This window comes from Eptatretus burgeri, chromosome 16 (assembly GCF_056783735.1).
Source record: "Eptatretus burgeri isolate ZD-2024b chromosome 16, Ebu_testis_v1, whole genome shotgun sequence".
Lineage (NCBI taxonomy): Eukaryota > Metazoa > Chordata > Myxini > Myxiniformes > Myxinidae > Eptatretus > Eptatretus burgeri.
In genome coordinates this window covers 49,176,245-49,195,994 of record NC_140976.1, presented here as the reverse complement: position 1 = coordinate 49,195,994, position 19,750 = coordinate 49,176,245, and the positions used below count along the sequence as shown (strand labels likewise).

Below are 19,750 nucleotides of genomic sequence, written 5' to 3'. Positions count from 1 at the left end.
CGTGTGTGTGTGTTTGTGTGTGTGTGTTTGTGTGTGTGTGCGCGCGCGCGTGCGTGCGTGCGTGCGTGCGCGCATGCATCCTCATCCATTTCTCGGATATGCAACATTTACCAATCTTGTTCAAACCTCGCACACAGATAATGAATGAAAGTTAACATATGCCCGTCATTTTTCTTCAAGATGCGATCCAAGATGGCTGACTGGTGACCATTTCAGTTGTAAACAAACCCGATGTTGAACACTTCCTCAACCATTTCCCAGACTTACATTTACCGATGTTATTCAAACTTGGCACACAGATAAGGAATGTTGGCTTACATAAGCCCCTTTTTACCCCTCAGCCCGAATTGGCTAAGGGGTATTGTCGTCACAGGCATTGTCCGGGCGTCCGTCCGTCTGTCAACTTTTGGTTTCCGTCAATTTTGAGGAGAACGCCTTTTCCGATTAAATGCATTTTTGCAGGGTGTGTTGGGGTTGAGTAGAGGAAGGTTTCTTTCGAAAATGGGCATGCTGCGATTTTCACTCGCCGCCACGGTAGCCATCTTGAAGTCTGATTGATTTTCGATATGACGTCCAACGTGCTCTAACTGACTGCATCATCGTGATATCGCTGCTTCCTTTTACAATGCATGGGCTGAGGGGTTACGCCCGCTTTGCGGAACTATTTTTATTTTTGAGATCAGAGCCAAGATGGCTCACTGGTGGCCATTTTGTTACTTAAATGTGTGTCTATCTATTTCTCAGACATGCAGTGTCTGATTTTGTTCAAACTTGACATGAGCACAGCACATGAAGGCGTACATGTGCATCTCACTTTATTTTGCGATCTGTATAAAGATGGCCAACTGGTATACTGGTGGCCATTTTAGTTCCACATAAATATGGGCTTGCCATTTAACTCCACACAGCAAAATTACTAAAACAACGGGGGCGATGACATTTTATGTCTTTTTTACTTGTTTAATTTGAATTATACACTTGAACACTGTAGAACACATATCGCCTTCATAATACTTCCAAGAATCATGACATATATATATATATATATATATATATATATATATATATATATATATATATATATATATATATATATATATATATATATCTCGACATATAACATGAGAGGGCAGAGGTTGTGAGAGGGTACAGAATCGGGGTGAAGAAGAGGCCACTGTTAAGGCTTTGTATGATGCTGATTGACGCTGCGTTTTATGTGTGATGAAAATGCCTCCATCTCCTAAAATGCGACTCTACGTCATCTTGTTACAGTGTATAATGGTCATGTGTAATTCTTCTTCAGTCGTGCTAAACTTCCGGATTGTTTTACCGATCTTTAAAATCATTGTTAGCCACCGTTGGAATGAGTCTGAAAATGTGGCTTATGAATTTGGTGTCATTTTTCGTGTCTGTGTGTGTGCGTGCGTGTGTCCGCAACCATATCTCAAATAGGTGAAGACTGATTTTGTTCTTGTTTGGCACAAAGACAAAATATTATGGTATACATATACACGTCATTTTTTTTCGACAATAGATCCAAGATGGCTGACTGGCGGCCATTGAAGTTGCAAAAAATCCCCAGTGTCGAACATGTCCTCAACCATTTCTCAAACAAGCATATTCCAATGTTGTTCAAACTTGACACACAGATAACGAATGTCGGCTTGCATATGCACATCATGTTTATTCGAGATCAGTTTCAAGATGGACAACTGGCAGCCATTTTGTTCCTTAAATGTCTCCCCAACCACCATTTCTCAGACATGCATCGTCCGAATTTGTTCAAACTTGGCACAAGCACAGTACATGATGGAATAATGTGCAACTCATTTTACTTTGTGATCTGATCCAAGATGGCCGACTGGTAGACTGGTGACCATTTTGGTTGTTAAAAAACCTTGGTATCGGACACGTCCTCAACCATTTCTCAGACATGCATTCACCGATCTCGTTTAAACTTGGCACACAGATAACGAATGTTGGCTTATATATACACGTCATTTATTTTTGAGAGCAGGTTCAAGATGGCTGACTGGAAGCCATTTAGTTACTTAAATGTGTCGCCAACCATTCCTCAAACATGCACAGTCCAATTTTGTTCAAACTTGGAAAAAGCACAGTAAACGATGACATACACGTGCCCCTCACTCTATTTTGTGATCTGATCAAAGATGGGTGACTGATAGACATGTGGCCTTTTTAGTTGGACATTAATATGGACTAACCCTTGAACTTCAGACAACAAAATGACTAAAACAATGGGAGCGATGACCTTTTATGTCTTTTTTACTTGTTTTATTAAAATTGAAATATATACCTCAACACTGCATGGGGTATTGTGTTCTATGAACTCTGTAGTTCGATGGTGAATTCATAATATTCAAAGCAAAGCTCATCCTTGAATTCTGAGGAATTGGGAGGACCTTCAAGGCTGCACTTTCATGATTTAATTATGATGTGGTACTCCTTTTGTGGCATGTTGTGGACATTGCAAAGCCGTTTAGGACTTGAGTTGGACATCTGTAGAATGATTTCCTTCTCGGCATTCAACTTGGGATTTGAATTTTGAGATTTAAGTATCGTAAGCTATTACTTGAGTGAGTCATTCGCTTGAAGTTGAAAATCGCATGGATGCCTAAGCTTGTTGTTGAATAAATAGCCATCAATTTTTAATATGGTAAAAGTACTTTTACCATACTCAATATAGGAGGGTAGGTTATTTTAAGTGCACAACCTTGGTCACAATATTTTGCATGTCTTTGGTGTGAATCAGATAGTCTAAATGCACGGGTCATTTACGGAAGAAAACAAAACATCGAAGAGCACATTTAGACAGGGCAGAAGGTCATGGCGTATTTTTCATATATATATATATATATATATATATATATATATATATATATATATATATATATATATATATATATATATATATATATATATATATATATATATATATATATATATATATAGACTGGAGCTTTCAGTAAATTCTGTTTTCATCTCATTCACACAAGGGACTCGGCTGACGTTCCCCAGCATGGTCAAGGATAGTGGTGGATGCCTACTACTAGTTAAATAGATTTGTGAAAGTGTTGTCCAAGATCACGTACCATTCGAGTCATTACCTCCAACCCTTGTTCGAGAAATCCCTGTTATCTTTCTTTGTTGAAATAGATTAAGAGAACATACAAATTCCTTTTGTCGACACAATGTCGGGTCCATGGAATGGATGAAGGTTGCTTCTTACAATACATAAATGCATTGTAGTTCGACCTCGGCTTAAAATCTTGAACATATCTGCATTGTACTTGTCTGCACAATCTGGATTGGCCACCAGGTTCTGTGCAATGGAAGAGGAAAAAGAAGAAGTAATGGCCGACGGCCAACACAGAGAGATTACAAGGATTTCTCCGACAAAGGTTGGAGGCAATGACTCGAATGGTACGTGATCTCGGGCAACTCTGTTTCACAAATCGATTTAAATAGTAGTAGGCGTCCACCACTATCCTTGACCATGCTGTGGAACGTCAGCCGAGGCCCTTGTGTGAATGAGATGAAAACAGAACTTACTGAAAGTTCCAGTCAATACAAACTTCAGGATTTCATATGTATATGTATATATATATATATATATATATATATATATATATATATATATATATATATATATATATATATATATATATATGTACACATCGTCTAGACTCGTGGAAGAGCTAAGACACAGAACTGATCAGGATTCAACATAACAAAGGCAAAAGAGAAACGCCAACTGGTTTAATAGGTGTCGAATAGATCATGGTTTTGGATGGGGGCAACTTGAGATAGTGGTGATCAGCTGTCTTGAAGACCGTCAGGGAAGAATTAGATTGAAGAGAGTGTCAGTGTTTGTTCCACAGGCGGGAGAAAGGAGGAACGGATGAGTGGAGGTGAGCATTGGTTCTGGATTTTGGTAGTTGCAATCGGAAGGGGTTGTTGCTGGACTGCATGCATCCTGCAGATACCGGGTGGGGACAAAGCACAGAGAGGGCAGAAGGTGCAAGACCAGAAATGAGGTGGAAGAAGACAGAGACCACCGACCTGTCGGCAATGGTCAAGTGATCACCCCATTGACTCAGCTTCATCGTGAGGGATTCCAATGATCTTGGAAGTCTTTGTTTTCATGGTGTCACGTTGAACAAGATGTAAGGCACGGGAGATATCTCCAGAGGGGAGAGCATTACTCCTTGTATGTGGATATGAGCTCAGATATGCCAAGGAAGGACTTTGCATGATGGAGGATGCCCAGTCAGCATCTGGTTTTGGAGGAAAACTTTAAAATGTGACTTGCCCAAGAGAGATCATAGCTGAGAGTAAGACCTAAGAGTTTGAGTGACTGGTTTGAGTGACCTCTTTGAAAGGGTTGTTGAGATAACAGATGAAAGGGTTTGCAGTATGGTCCCTTCGGGAGGGGAGTGAGGGGTTGAAAGGAGGGAGGGGAATGGAGGGAGGGGATGGAGGGAGAGATAGAGAGAGATCGAGAGATGGAGAGATCGAGAGAGAGTTCTCAGGATTGAAAGACATATTACAAGTGTTTGACCAGTTTGTAATGTTGTCAAGGTCTGAGGAAAGGGAAGAGGCTGCTGCCTATCTGTCAGAAGGATGTGGGATGTCATGGCAGAGAGTGGAGTCATCAGCAAAGAGGTAAAGAGGATTTTCCAGATAGTCAGTAAGATCATTGATGAAGATTAGGAAAAAGATGAGGTCCAGAAAACTGCCTTGGGCATTAATGCAGCATGTTTTTTCTGAAAGGGGTTGATCCTTTAAACAGGGGAATACCTTCGCAGCTTGTGATATACATAAGTACAGTACTCGCATGAAAATTAGTAGAGTTATAAAAAAGGAAGCTCTGCAAGAGTAACGCATTGATCACTTCGCATGGATGGACAATGTTAAGTCACGATGAAAAAATTGTCATTGAGTAAGAACTTCGTCCGGTGATTGGACGACTCGTGCGGCATTTCAAAGCTACCAACCCTGTGTGAGACAGAACAAGATAATACCATCACTCTTTCAGAGTTGGGTGTAATCACCCAGAAACTTGGATCTAAGCAGCAGATTTTTGTGAAAATTAATTCCTTCTTAATTGGTGTGCGTTTCTGCATTGCATCATCTCTGACTTGCACCATAGATGATGTCATTCGTTCTCGAGATGGTGGTTATTAACTGCCGCGAGTTTCACGAACTTGCACGACTTCAAAGATAATGGCTGAGAGTGTAAATGCCCGAGAGTAACAGCAAGTCAATTAAGGTTTTTCACAAGTAAGAATTAATTTCCCATCATTCATCAAGGAATTGCAGCAAGATTCATTGTTGAAGACTTGTCCCAGAGAAACAAAAGATTTGAGCTTGCGGTTCACCACTATCATGTCATACCACCCCCATACCCATAATGTTTTTTATCACCTTTACCTATAACCCAACTCTCTTACATGTGGGTTACTATATTTACTCTCTCTCTCTCTCTCTCTCTCTCTCTCTCTCTCTCTCTCTCTCTCTCTCTCTCTCTCTCTCTCTCTCTCTCTCTCTCTCTCTCTCTCTCTCTCTCTCTCTCTCTCTCTCTCTCTCTCTCTCTCTCTCTCTCTCTCTCTCTCTCTCTCTCTCTCTCTCTCTCTCTCTCTCTCTCTCTCTCTCTCTCTCTCTCTCTCTCTCTCTCTCTCTCTCTTTCTCTCTTTCTCTCTTTCTCTCTTTCTCTCTTTCTCTCTTTCTCTCTTTCTCTCTTTCTCTCTTTCTCTCTTTCTCTCTTTCTCTCTTTCTCTCTTTCTCTCTTTCTCTCTTTCTCTCTTTCTCTGTCTCTCTCTTTCTCTTTCTCTGTCTCTCTCTTTCTCTGTTTCTCTCTTTCTCTGTCTCTCTCTTTCTCTTTCTCTGTCTCTGTCTCTGTCTCTGTCTCTGTCTCTGTCTCTGTCTCTGTCTCTGTCTCTGTCTCTGTCTCTGTCTCTGTGTCTGTCTCTCTCTCTGTGTCTGTCTCTCTCTCTCTGTGTCTGTCTCTCTCTCTGTGTGTCTGTCTCTCTCTCTCTGTGTCTGTCTCTCCCTCACTCTCTCTCTCTCTCTCTCTCTCTCTCTCTCTCTCTCTCTCTCTCTCTCTCTCTCTCTCTCTCTCTCTCTCTCTCTCTCTCTTTTTTTTCTCCTCTTCCCCTTGCCTCCCTCTCTCCCCCTGTCTCTCATACTTTCCTCTCTCTGTCCCATGCTTGTCTGATATCAGCTCACTCTTCGTTGATCCGAGATTTGGTAGAGAATATAACTAAACGAGAAGGACACAATAGAGTGCATACCTCTGCCACACAATACCTGATCCAATAGAACATATCAGGCCCAATAAATGTTTGAAATATCATTCCATATGTCGTTTTTCCATTCCATATGTCATATATGTCATGTCAGGTTAGATCTGTGACCTGCTACAGGTACCATGTAAACCTGTACTAACCTGTTTCATGGTCGGGTTATCGGCGATGAAACCGTCTCCCCCCCCCCCCCCAGGTTTTCTGGTGAATAGGGTGTTTGGATATGGACACCCAGCAGGATTAAAAACAAAACCTGTCAAAGGGCGGAGGAGCTCCTGATAACCAACGACCATCCATATCTAGTGCCCAGCTGTGTCTGCGGACGTCCTCCTGCAGTTGGGTTACTTTTTATGAGGAGGTTGGTGGCAGGATTTGCACTCGGGCCACCGTAAAACCCTTCATTCCGCAAAACACAAAAACGCAAAAAAATCTGAAAACCCACTCCGTGGGAGTACCTCCTGTGCAGCTTCCCTTCGCAGGGCAGCTCACTGGATGACAGGATTGGGGCAAAGCCTTCGGGACCCCAAATCTTTGATAGGAGGGAAACCACGGGGTAACATCCCTGGGTCAGATTGCAGGAGAGTGTGTCGGAGTGGTGCTGAGGTGTCGTCCACCAGATGGCGGTCTCCTTGGGTTAACCTGAGGCGGTCCCTTCGGGTGGTTGCCTGGAATGTCCTATCCCTAAGAGAGGATGATCACCTTTCTGTTATCATCTGAGCTCAAGCATTTGGACATCGGGATTGCAGCTCTCTCTGAGGTTCGGAGACCGGATTGCGGCGAGATCATGGTGGGTGGTTACACCTACTATTGGTCTGGTCGCTTTGATGGTTACCATACCCAAGGAGTTGCTGTAGCTGTGTCCAATATGCTGACCCCAATGATAATTGAGGTAACACCGGTCAACGAGCATATTATGAGATTAAGGATTCGTCACTCCTTAGGTGTCATTTCCCTGGTCTCTGTTTATGCTCCGACTGAGGTGAGTGATCTCACCGTGAAGGATGCATTCTACGCCACGCTCGAGTCTATGGTTGATCAGTGCCCCAGACGAGATACACTTCTAGTCTTGGGGGATTTCAATGCATCGACTGGAACTGATAGGGATGGTTATGAGACGTGTGTTCGTCCCCATGGGTCAGGAACTATGAACCAGAATAGCACTAAGTTCCTTAACTTTGCAAGAAGTCATGGACTTAGGGTGGCTGGTTCATGGTTTCAGCGCCCACAAGCTCATCGCTGTACTTGGTATTCCAACGCTGGCGGTGTGGCAAAGGAGATTGACCAGGTCCTCATTGATGGTCGCTGGAGGATGATCCAGAACTGCAGGGTCTACTGGAGTGCTCAGTTCCTCAATACTGACCACAGGCTTGTTTTTGCAACTCTAAAGCTGCACCTTAAATCCTGGAGAATGGTACCATCCCAGCCTCGACTTGATGTCGACATGCTCAGGGATGAGAGAGTAGCTGAGGAGTTTGCGAACAGGCTGAGTGGACACTTGGGGGGTCTGGGTGCTTTGGGGGGTCCTGAAGAGTTGTGGAGTGCCTTCAAGACCACCGTCCTTGATGTTGCCGGTGGATGTCTTGGAACTCACTGCAGGGCAAAGAAGAATTTTGTCTCTCAAGGGACAATGGATACCATTGACCAGAGTCGCAGAGCCAGGCTGAATGGCAGAGCTGAGCTGTTCAGGGAGCTGAGGCGTAAAACTGTACGTGCAATGAGGGTGGACAAGGAGGCCTATGTGCGAGGAATCTGTGAGGGGGTAGAGCATCACCTGTGGACAGGTGATTCTCGTTCCACTTACAGGGGAATTCGCGCATTGCATTCATCCAAGCCCATCCCTCAGAGCACTGCAGTTAGAGCAGAGGGTAGGCTCTTGACAGAGGAGTCTGAAGTGAAGGCCTTCTGGGCCGGTTACTTTGAGCGGTTGTACCAGGCTGATTCCCCAGCTGTCGAGTTGGACGTCAAGGGTGTTACAATCCCTGTTGCTGACCCTCGAATCAACTGTGGTCCACCTTCGCTTGGGGAAACACGGGCTGCGGTGAACCAGTTGAAACGGGGTAAAGCTCCAGGGATCTGTGGCATCCATGCTGAAATTCTCAAGGCTGGTGGAAATGCTGCACTCGTGTCGTTGCATGTAGTTTTGTGCTCTGCCTGGAACACAGGCATCATCCCAACTGACTGGAAAAGGGGCCTTGTTGTTCCTCTCTGGAAAGGAAAGGGTGATCGCCAAGACTGCAACAACTACCGAGGGGTGACGCTGCTCTCAGTGCCAGGCAAGGTCTTTCCTCGGATAATTCTTGATAGGGTTCGCCACCATCTGCTTGAGCACCAGCGTCCAGAGCAGTCAGGCTTTACACCAAAGAGGTCAACGATTGACCGTATCCTTGCTCTTCGTGTCTTCACCGAACGCAGACGAGAGTTTCGGCAGGGGCTGCTTGCAGCCTATGTTGATCTCTGTAAAGCGTTCGATTCAGTGAATCGGGATGTCCTCTGGAGGATTCTTGACCTTCGTGGGGTGCTACCAAAACTGATCGATCTGATGTCTGAAATCTACTCTGGTACTGAGAGTGCTGTGAAGTGTGGTGGTACCATGTCTGACTTATTTCCAGTTGTTACTGGAGTTCGTCAGGTGTGTGTACTGGCCCCCACACTTTTCAGCACTTGTATGGACTGGATTTTAGGGAGGATGTCGGAGAGATCAAGCTGCGGTGCATCGTTTGGGAATGTCAAGATCTCGGAGCTTGATTTTGCAGATGATGCACTCATCTTTGCGAAGACTTTAGATATCCTTTTGGGGGCCCTCGAGGTGCTGAATGAGGAGTGGGAGCCACTGGGATTACGGGTTTCTTGGGTCAAAACGAAGATCCAGGCTTTCGGTGACATCGTGGATGCTGCTGTCCTGTCTGTGTCTGTTTGTGGTGAGGATGTTGAGGTCATGGAGAGATTCACTTACCTTGGCAGTGATATTCATGTCTCTGCTGGCTGTGAGTCAGAGGTCAATAGACGTCTGGGTCGGGCCTGGGGATTCATCGATTCACTGGATCGTGGGGTGGGGCGCTGCCGGGACCTGTGCGGGAGGACGAAAGTCCGAGTCTTCAGGTCCTTGGTACTTCCAGTCTTGCTCTATGGATGCGAGACTTGGACTCTGACCAAGGATCTGAGACGGAGACTTAATCCCTTTGGTACCAGGTCTCTTCGGAGAATCCTTGGCTATCGCTGGTCGGGTTTTGTGTCCAACGAGCGGTTGCTGAGAGAGACTCAGATGAGATTTGTTACCTGCATATTACGTGAGCGTCACTTGTGGCTGTATGGACATTTGGCTCGTTTTCCTGACGCTGATCCTGCTCACCAGATTCTCTCAGCGAGGGAGTCTCATGAGTGGAGGAGGCCAGTGGGCCGACCATGTGCCTCGTGGTTGCAGCAGGTTGACCATCATCTCAAGGAGATGGGGATGGGCCTGGTATCTGCCTGGGGATGGTCAGACGGAGGCCCCTGGAGTACCGGCGGAAAGTGGATGCAGCGACGCGCTGTTCTGGCACATGCTCCCATACCTGACGTGATATGTCGTTTTTAGCCCGATCTCTCAATGAAGAATCGCTTTAAAAAAAGAATTTAAATCCTCGTATCCGGATCTGGATCTTCACCAAAATGGAAGCAAATCTTCCTTGACACACACCAAACGTGTCCACCAAGCTTGATTCGAATCCGTCCACAACTTTTTGAGATATCCTGCAAGCAAACAAACAGACAAACAGACAGGAGTGAAAACATAATCTCCTTCCACCTTCAATGGCAAAGGTAATGACATGTGTTCACCTGTTGAGATGTTGGTAATCTGTTGTTTTGTCTATCACCCTTTTTTATCCCCATCAGGTTACACACATTCCCCAGTAACGTTTTCCATCATTCCCCTTTATTCCCAATGAATTGAACTATCCAACTCTATTTATTTTATTTTATTTTATTTTCCTTTCTTACCATCTTGGAGTTCCTGCCTTCTCTTTTGCCCTGCAAAATGCTGGCTTATCTCCAGCATCATGTTCTATCCAACACGTAAACAGAGCATTTGCTTTTCTTGATAACCCTTCATCCATTATCGAGCTGAAAAATCACCCTACAAGTTTGCAGATATTATTTATTTGTCTGTACCTATTCCTGTCTGTCCTCCTTTGGCTATCAACCCTCGATCCATCCATCCATCCATTAGGACCATACTCTGCAGAGAGCGTCGGTGCTGCTTAAGCAGTCTCCTTCTCTATTGGACACAATCCTGGACACAATCCTTGTCCATCGCCATTCCGACACAGGATATCAGCAAGCTGGCACTCATTTTGCCGACCTCGGAAGGATGACAGGCAGAGTCAACCCCACCTGGTATTAATTCAACAGCCGAGATGGATTTGAACTCAGGATCCTAAGATCCCAAGCCTACCACCCTAACCATTAATCCAACACCAGGCATACACCCTCCATCATACAGCTTTTATGAGCCTTGCTGTATGTGCAAAAAAGGAATACCAGCTTTGATGAAAGAAAATGCACATTTCCATATCGTCCTCAGTGACAGCAGCATTGAATAAATTGGCACCAATCATTTTGAATCCAACTTCAACAGTCATTTTGCTTAACACAAGTGGGTGAGGATGTTCCATCAGCTCGGCTTCCAAAACGGAACATACCACAGTCCTTGATCCCCTGATCGCTTGCTCCGCTTGACAACCTGATTGCTCCTATTGCCCTAGCAGCTTGGCAAGCAGCTTTCTCACGGAACACATCCAACCCTTCATCGCTTGCTCTGCTCGACAAGCGGCTTGCAAAGCCGTTCATATGGAATGGCTTTCCTGCCACTCACTGGAGGACGTGTGTTGAGCGAGTCCGTCCGAAGCGTAAGAAATGATGGGGGAAGAAAAAGTCAACCTTTTACCATCAATGATGAAGTTTCCATCTTTGCCGTTCACTGCACATCATCGTGACGTCACGTCTTTATTCGCCTGCTGTGCCGCATCATGTCATGTTTTGTTTGGTTTTACGTCTCATTCCTATTGTTTACTTCCCTCACCATTTTCGTCGTTTTTTTTTTCCTTTTTTTTCATTTCCCTCACCAACATTTTCACCATTATTTCTAATGTTCTGTTTATTTTCCATTTCATTCTCCAATTACGCTTTCATTCCAAAAGCATTCCTCCATAAATTGCGTTTAATGCATTTTCTTTTTAATGTTTTAAATAATAGTTTGTTGGGGGTGATTTGTTGTTTTTGGTGTTTAAATTCACCGGTTATTCCTCAAGCCTAAACAACGATGTTCTGAAACAGTCTGGCAAATGGATGAGCTCAGCGTATTTCTATTTTGAGGAGTGTGCTTCGAGTGAGTGTTTTCCAAAGGGCAATTAGAGGTGGCTTTCTGCCATGCTCAATGCACTCGTTTTATCAGAATGATAGAGCTTGGTTACACACACACACACACACACACACACACACACACACACACACACACACACACACACACACACACACACACACACACACTGCAATTATTTCTCTGGAGAACATTTTTGCTGAAACCCTGAGGTTACATCCGATGCTGACTCACTCTCAGTGAAGCCCCCAGCTGATTTACTGTCACTTAATTTGCCTTCGTTTGTTGTCCTCCAAACTGCTGCTTAAGGCCCAGTCACACCTTGACGTTTTAGCCAGAAATGTACGTAAAACGTTGGCGTACGCTGAACTTTTGATGTTTTTTTTTTAAAGATTCGGACGTATTCATAACGAGTTGTTCATATGCATAACATGTCAGTAACGGACACAGAACGTTTCGTTGTGTTATAGATAACTTGTACCAACGAATGCTAAGCCTGTTGTCGGCGTTCACAACCTATGCCGAACGATAGTCCAACTTATGCATAGCGCACTGCACGTATCACCGACGATCACGTGGCGTAGCCTATTAAAAGGCTGCTGCACAATGATTCAAATCATAACCGCCGGAGAAATGGAAGCGTCAACATCGCAGTCACACCTTGGCGATCTTGCCAGCGTATGCCGACCTCTGAAAAATGCGTCTAAAACGCAGGCGCACGTCGAACACGGTATGGGTAAGTTTGGTATACGTGAATAGAACGCAAAAGTACACTATCATACGTCGTAGTAAGTGGAGTACGTCTTGAAATTTTAAACTTGTTAAAAATTTTACGACGTACTTTCCGCATGCCTCACACGTTCCGCATGCGATGGGAATAAGTTGTACGCACGATATGCGATCGTTGGCACACGTCGACAAAGGTTACTTGTAAGTTACTCATAAGTCAAAACACATCTAGGTAATGGTTAGCATCAGTGTTCCAGACTCCCTGTTTTTTTTTTTTTTCCTTCGGTATGACGGAGATGTTAACACTTCGATTTCTAGTGTGGTTATAATATAATATAATTAATAGGCTGCCGCTCAACGATTTAAATCATAAATCATAACTGCACTAGAAATCGAAGTGTTAACATCATCGTCATACCGAAGAAAAAAAAAAAAACAGGCAGTCTGGAACACTGACGCTAACCATTACATTGACGTATTTCGACTTATGAGTAACTTACAAGTAACGTGTGTCGACGTGTGTCAACGATCGCGTAACGTGCCTACAACATGCTACTCATAGGTTAGAAATACGTTTCGGGTACACTAAATGTTACATTCCGACGTGTTTCGACTTATGAGTAACTTACAAGTAACGTGTGTGGACGTGTGTCAACGATCGCGTAACGTGCCCACAACATGCTACTCATAGGTTAGAAATAAGTTTCGGGTACACTAAACGTTACATTCCGACGTGTTTCGACTTATGAGTAACTTCCAAGTAACGTGTGTGGACGTGTGTCAACGATCGCGTAACGTGCCTACAACATGCTACTCATAGGTTAGAAATAAGTTTCGGGTACACTAAACGTTACATTCCGACGTGTTTCGACTTATGAGTAACTTACAAGTAACGTGTGTGGACGTGTGTCAACGATCGCGTAACGTGCCCACAACATGCTACTCATAGGTTAGAAATAAGTTTCGGGTACACTAAACGTTACATTCCGACGTGTTTCGACTTATGAGTAACTTCCAAGTAACGTGTGTGGACGTGTGTCAACGATCGCGTAACGTGCCTACAACATGCTACTCATAGGTTAGAAATAAGTTTCGGGTACACTAAACGTTACATTCCGACGTGTTTCGACTTATGAGTAACTTACAAGTAACGTGTGTGGACGTGTGTCAACGATCGCGTAACGTGCCCACAACATGCTACTCATAGGTTAGAAATAAGTTTCGGGTACACTAAACGTTACATTCCGACGTGTTTCGACTTATGAGTAACTTACAAGTAACGTGTGTGGACATGTGTCAATGATCGCGTAACGTGCCCACAACATGCTACTCATTGGTTAGAAATAAGTTTCGGGTACACTAAACGTTACATTCCGACGTGTTTCGACTTATGATTAACTTAGAAGTAACGTGTGTCGACGTGTGTCAATGATCGCATAACGTGCTGACAACTTATGGCCAGCGTAGCGGAACTTGTGTGTCATACGCTGGCATACGTCTAACAAATTTCAAGCATGCTAAAATTTGAGGACATCCGCAAAGTACAATGATGAAAGCCAGCATACTACGACGTATGGCAGTGTTTTTCAGCGTGCTCTCAATGTTTCCAAAACTTACCCATAACGTATTCGACGTGTGCCAGCGTTTTAGACAATTTTTTTCAAAAATCGGCATAAGCTGGCTAAAACGTCAAGGTGTGACTGGGCCTTTAGCACTGCACCAATCCATGTATGTGCAATGCAGCATGGCTCTGGGGGTGGTGTGTGTGTGTGTGTGTGTGTGTGTGTGTGTGTGTGTGTGTGTGTGTGTGTGTGTGTGTGTGTGTGTGTGTGTGTGTGTGTGTGTGTGTGTGTGTGTGTGTGCACGTGTGCGTGCACGCACGTGAGCACACACAACTTTCACATTCTCACCTTTTCACTCGAGAAAGATTGTCGAGTACACCCACATATTTACTACCTTGATAATCACACACACACTCTTGTGTGCAGGCTTGTGGCGGCTGGTTGCATCGTTGGATAAGGACGCAACTATGCTGCTGATGTAGTGCCCCTATTTCCAGTACACTGGTGCTCATTTTGCTGACCTAAGAAGGATGACCAGCTGAGTTAACCCCACCTGGTGTTAATTCAGCAGTCGACGGGTCTCAAACTCAGGACCATACAATCCCAACTGAGCCACCCTAATCATTAAGCCAACACCAGGTTTACTTCCCTGATTAACATATCAAATACTTCACTCACTCGAACCTCCGGGGCTCAACACAATACACAATCTGTCTTTGGTAAACTATATATTTCAAAGCAGGCCTTCAAATTCACTTACAGAATGAGTAGGCCCCATCATCCACAAAGACAAGTCCTTCCTCAGAAACCTTGACTTTTCAATCATACAAAGCCTTTGTTTGGAGCTTAATTGAGCACCGCTGATCTCCTCAATTGACTCAGGCCCCCATTTCATACTTCCCACTCCGAGAAGCTATAAAATGCAAAAACTCTCAATATAAATGGCACCTCTCACAAAGAAGCATAAACATAGGGCACGCTGCTCTCATTGAAAGCAAATTGGTGGTCTATCTTGTTTGTTTGTTTTTCTCCTGCCCTTCTGCTCATGCTCTTTCAGTTCCCTCTGGCAATCCCCATATCCTAAACAACGGCCCCCAATTCTTCCTCTCCCCTTCTCAAATCCACACTTTCTTTTCACTCTCACTCCTTTGTTCCTCCTTCCATCTGTGAAATTGTCTCCTTGAATCTCTCAATTGCACTTTTCCCTCAATGGACACTTGAGAGTAAAGATTGTCATCCTGTGTCCTTCACAAGAGATATTTTGAAGTTCTCAGGTGCACTTGAAAATTTTCACAATAGTTCTGGTGATATTTTTGGCATCAAACAATCACTGTATGATGAAAACAAAATGAACAAAAACTTCATCAGCTCCGGTATTCTCCAGTAATCAAAGTAAAACGGACTAGTATTTGTCAATCAATGACATCGCCAACAAAGAGAGTCAACTGTTCAGTCCCATCATTGACACGTTGCTGATATATCCTGATAATACAGTAATACCAGTACATCCTACTGTATTAAATGAGGCACTTATCTGTATGTACTGTATGTGTGTATGTATATCTGAAAATCATAGAAAAAATAATTGCTGGTCTGATCTTCATCAAATTAAGCATATGTTCTGGTGGTACCTATGGTCAGGTCAAGGGCACACCCACCCGAAAAGGGTGAAGAGCCTCTCCCAGGTCTCAAACTATTCCACATCCGTGTGTGTGTGTGTGTGTGTGTGTGTGTGTGTGTGTGTGTGTGTGTGTGTGTATCCTCCTCCCCACCCCCTGTCTCCTGAACACATGCCACAGTGCAAGTAGTTTACTGACCCCTGCTGCAGACAGGATAGATTATTAGCCACAACATAAATATATTTGTCCCATCTCTCCGACTACCTCCACCCCCACCCCCACCCCATCCCCCCCTCCAGACTTCTGCAGAAAGGGGTGTTTCTAATAGTATAAAAGTGTTGAAAAAGGTTGGTTTGGAGGGAATGGGATCTTCTTTTCTATTCATACAAGGACATTTTTTTGCAGCACTTCCTTTTCTTAAGTAGTCTCTTAGTTCCCATTTAAATAATATTTCATACCTTCATTACAGTCTTGTTCTGCTCATTCATATCCTGGTATTTTATAATTTCAGTTTCTTTGTTTCCAGCCATCCATCCCTTTTTTCAATTTTGATGATCAGATTTTGTTGTGTTTTTTTTTTCATTCATCAATTTAATGTTTCCTGGCATTGAAGCATTTGGATACCTTCCCTTCACCACCTTACCTGTCACGGGTAAGTGCGTTCCTCTTTTTCTTTCTTTTTTTTTTCCTTACAGGAAGAAGGCTCATGGAGGAGCAAGGTAGAACTGACAGTGGGACAAACATCAAGGGAATTAATGAGCTGAATAAGAGGAAATGGAGAAAGGGAGGAAACACTGAAAGGAGCAAGATAGTTGGGTTAGGAAAGGTTAATGGAAGTAATAAAAAATTGGGGATGACAATAGATGCCTTGCACTGCTTGCTTGAAGCCGGGGAGGGAAAGGTGAGACAGAACAGCCGAGAGAAGGTGGTGAGCAAGGAATAATAGAGTTGAGGTGTGCAGTCAGTTTGGACTTTGGAAGCCCAACCAGGAGGGGGTTTCCACTCAACCGAAGCGTCACACTCCAATTCTGAATCCACAATTTCGTTCCAACAGTCTTGCACTTTTTCCTTCATTCTGTGCATCATCAACCCGGGATGAAAGCCGTGCTGCCCCGACCCGTGTTCCCCCGCAGCCCACATATGACCGTCTATCCAAGCTGAATGAAAAGCTCCATTTCCATTCAATTGGAGTTTTTGATAGGGGCGGAGGGTTCTTTCCAAATGAGCCTTGAGTGCAATCCGGCGGAATTAATTATTTTGGCCAATGACAATTCCTCTCAGGTGATATACGTCCAAGGTGCATGCTGTCCACAGGCGCAAGCATTCCCTTAGCTCTTGAAAGACATTCCAGACCATCGACTCGACGAGCCCACCATCCGTCATTTGAGATATGCTGCTGGACCCAAGAGAAATGCTACATCTATAAGTGACTTAAGTCCTTGAATACGTATCGTCTCCAAGCGATAAATTCGCATCTCATCGTTTTAATCTTTTTCATCCTCTTTCTTCTATTCTGCTTCAAAGGTGCCAAAGAATAATTCGGATTACCACAAGCCAAAAAAATGGTACCTTACGGTTTGACCAAAATGTAGATGTCCGCTCATCAGCTGATTGGCCAGCCTTCATCCCATTGGCATCCACATGATTTGAAAAAAGGGGTCAGGATAAAATGTGGGTGACCTTGCTTTGACAGTCCAAACCTAGATGGCAAAATGACATGGAAATGCAATATAAGATGTAAGGGGTAGCACTGTTTCCAACCATGGTTGAGTAATGCCTGGAAAACAAGAGTATGAGACATCAAACAAGAACAGGATGCAGGCAGGTATCTGAGTTTGTCTGTCTCATAATTACTATTTCAAGAGGTTTTAGTAAAACTTAAGTTTAAATCGTTTTGAGTCTGCAGTTGACCACTCAGCTCCAAACATTGCAAATATAATGGTCCCTTGAAATGACCATTCTCCATCTCATCGTGTTTCCACTGATGGAGAAGTTGCTGCAGCACGGGGTATTCATTTCTTGGGGAAGAGATCGAATTATTGCTGAACAACAGGTGACATGACATTATTTGAGCCGTCTGTTGAGCTAAAAAAAAAAAAACTCAGTTCCATCCACATTAATATATTTCTGTCTGAAGCCACAGAACATTCCAAATCTGGAAGGGCATCGTTCTGCTTGGCTAAGTATTCCCTCTGTAAATGCAGGAGCAGGTCTGGATTAAAACCACCCACTCGTGCTTTCCACGTTTCCACTCCACCAAAATTTAGCACCACAATTACAAAATCCAAACAGATGAAACTTTTCTGATTGTTTATTGAGCTGTAGTTTTTGACATGGAATGTGTAAAGCCATTTTTAGCATTTGGCATCAGAAGTTTGCACTCCTGGCAGATGTAATTGAACAGATCGGTGTAAACTTCTCAGCTCAATGGCAGAACTGATTTTGATATTTCTCTATGATGTATTTTTAAATGCACATTTGAATTTTTCAAATATGCTCACCATTGCGACGCACGGATTCCTGAACTGCACAGGCATTTGTACAGAATCGGGGCAAATTGTGTTGTGGAGGTAGAATAAGCTCAGGTTGGTTGAAGAGAGGAGGAATTTAATGGGGCTTGGGTTTATATTGAGGTTGGGGGAAATTAGTATTTATGGAATTAATACGTGTGAAGTCTGACAGGAGGGTGTTGAGGCAGCGCACTTCCCTTTTTGAGCTATCTCATTGATTTGTTTCCCGACCCGACGATATAATGTGAGGTGGATGTCTCACTGGCAGGGTGTTGCATCATAAAATGCGCCATCCCTCAGAGGGATGTTTAGTGGGGTGTCCCGTCTGCTGCCATTAATCCCACAGTCTCTTTTCTGGATAGTCAATGAGTTATCGCCGGCATCTATACTGAATCCCTGGCCAACTAGTTCGTGAAAGACTTGGGCTAAAAACGTTCCCCCCACAAGAAGGTGGGAATAATTGAAGAATAATACAATTATTTTTGGCTTTTATTATCAGACAGGAACAAGGAAATGGTGAAGATGGACAATCTTTGATTGGTTAGCAAGACAGTAAACAGAACGTTACTTTTATATGCTCCACAAAATGTGTGTGTGTGTGTGTGTGTGTGTGTGTGTGTGTGTGTGTGTGTGTGTGTGTGTGTGTGTGTGTGTGTGTGTGTGTGTGTGTGTGTTTATCTAAATGGGTAAATATATATATATATATATATATATATATATATATATATATATATATATATATATATATATATATATATATATATATATATATATATATATATATTTACTGTGGGATCCCAATATTCGTGGGGGATACGTTCCTGGAAAATGCTGTGAATGGTGAATCCGCAAATAGCGGGGCATTGTTTCAATGGAAAAAGAGGGATAGGTTCCCGATGGTTCCTGGATCAAAGGAGAAACTTCTTTTTGACCGTCAATGCACATGATTACAGTTTCATGAAAAATGCTTACAAATATAAGAAGACAACACCAAGTGACGTTTCCAATGTTCATTGAAGGAATGTGATTTCAATTTATTAAAAATGTTTGACCAAACTTTCCTTTATTTAAAATCTGGTGAACTCAGTGGAGTCGTCTGAAGACCACGCTGGTGAGGGTGCTGATGAGTCGTGCACTGAAAGGAAAGTAGGTGAGGATGTTGAGGGTCCGAGGGTGCTGATGCCCCTGAGGTGGATGGACCAGGACAGAAAAAAATGGCTGATCATGAGCTGCCTGGCAGATTACCGCAAGTTTAGGTGTAGCTCCATGTATGGGAGCATCACATCCTCCAACCCACTTTTGAACTTTGCGTAACACTCCATGACCGGATTGACATCCAACAGCCTCTCGGTAATTGACCGCATGTCCTGCAGCATCTCACCCAGGATCTTGACCGGGAAGTTTGACCTTGACAGCTCTTCCTCATCACTTGACACTTCCTCCTCCACCTCGGAAACCTTGATAATGGCTTCCAACTCCTCCTCGGTGAACCCCTCAGCATGTGAGGTGATAAGAGCATCTAACTCCTCAGGCTCCATGTTGTCAAAACCTTCCCCTCCCACCGACTGTGCCATCCCGACAATTTCATTCCTCTCCTCCATGTTGTCGGGAAAGCCTCTGAATTTCTTCAATACCTGTGGCCACAGGT

The 19,750-nt window shown here is 43.8% G+C and overlaps 1 protein-coding gene across 1 annotated transcript in view; it reads left to right on the top strand.

The window, feature by feature from the left end:
• The window catches only part of LOC147011045 (uncharacterized), a 604,759-nt gene that overhangs the window by 552,270 nt on the left and 32,739 nt on the right, over window positions 1-19,750 (top strand). The window lies entirely within an intron of this gene.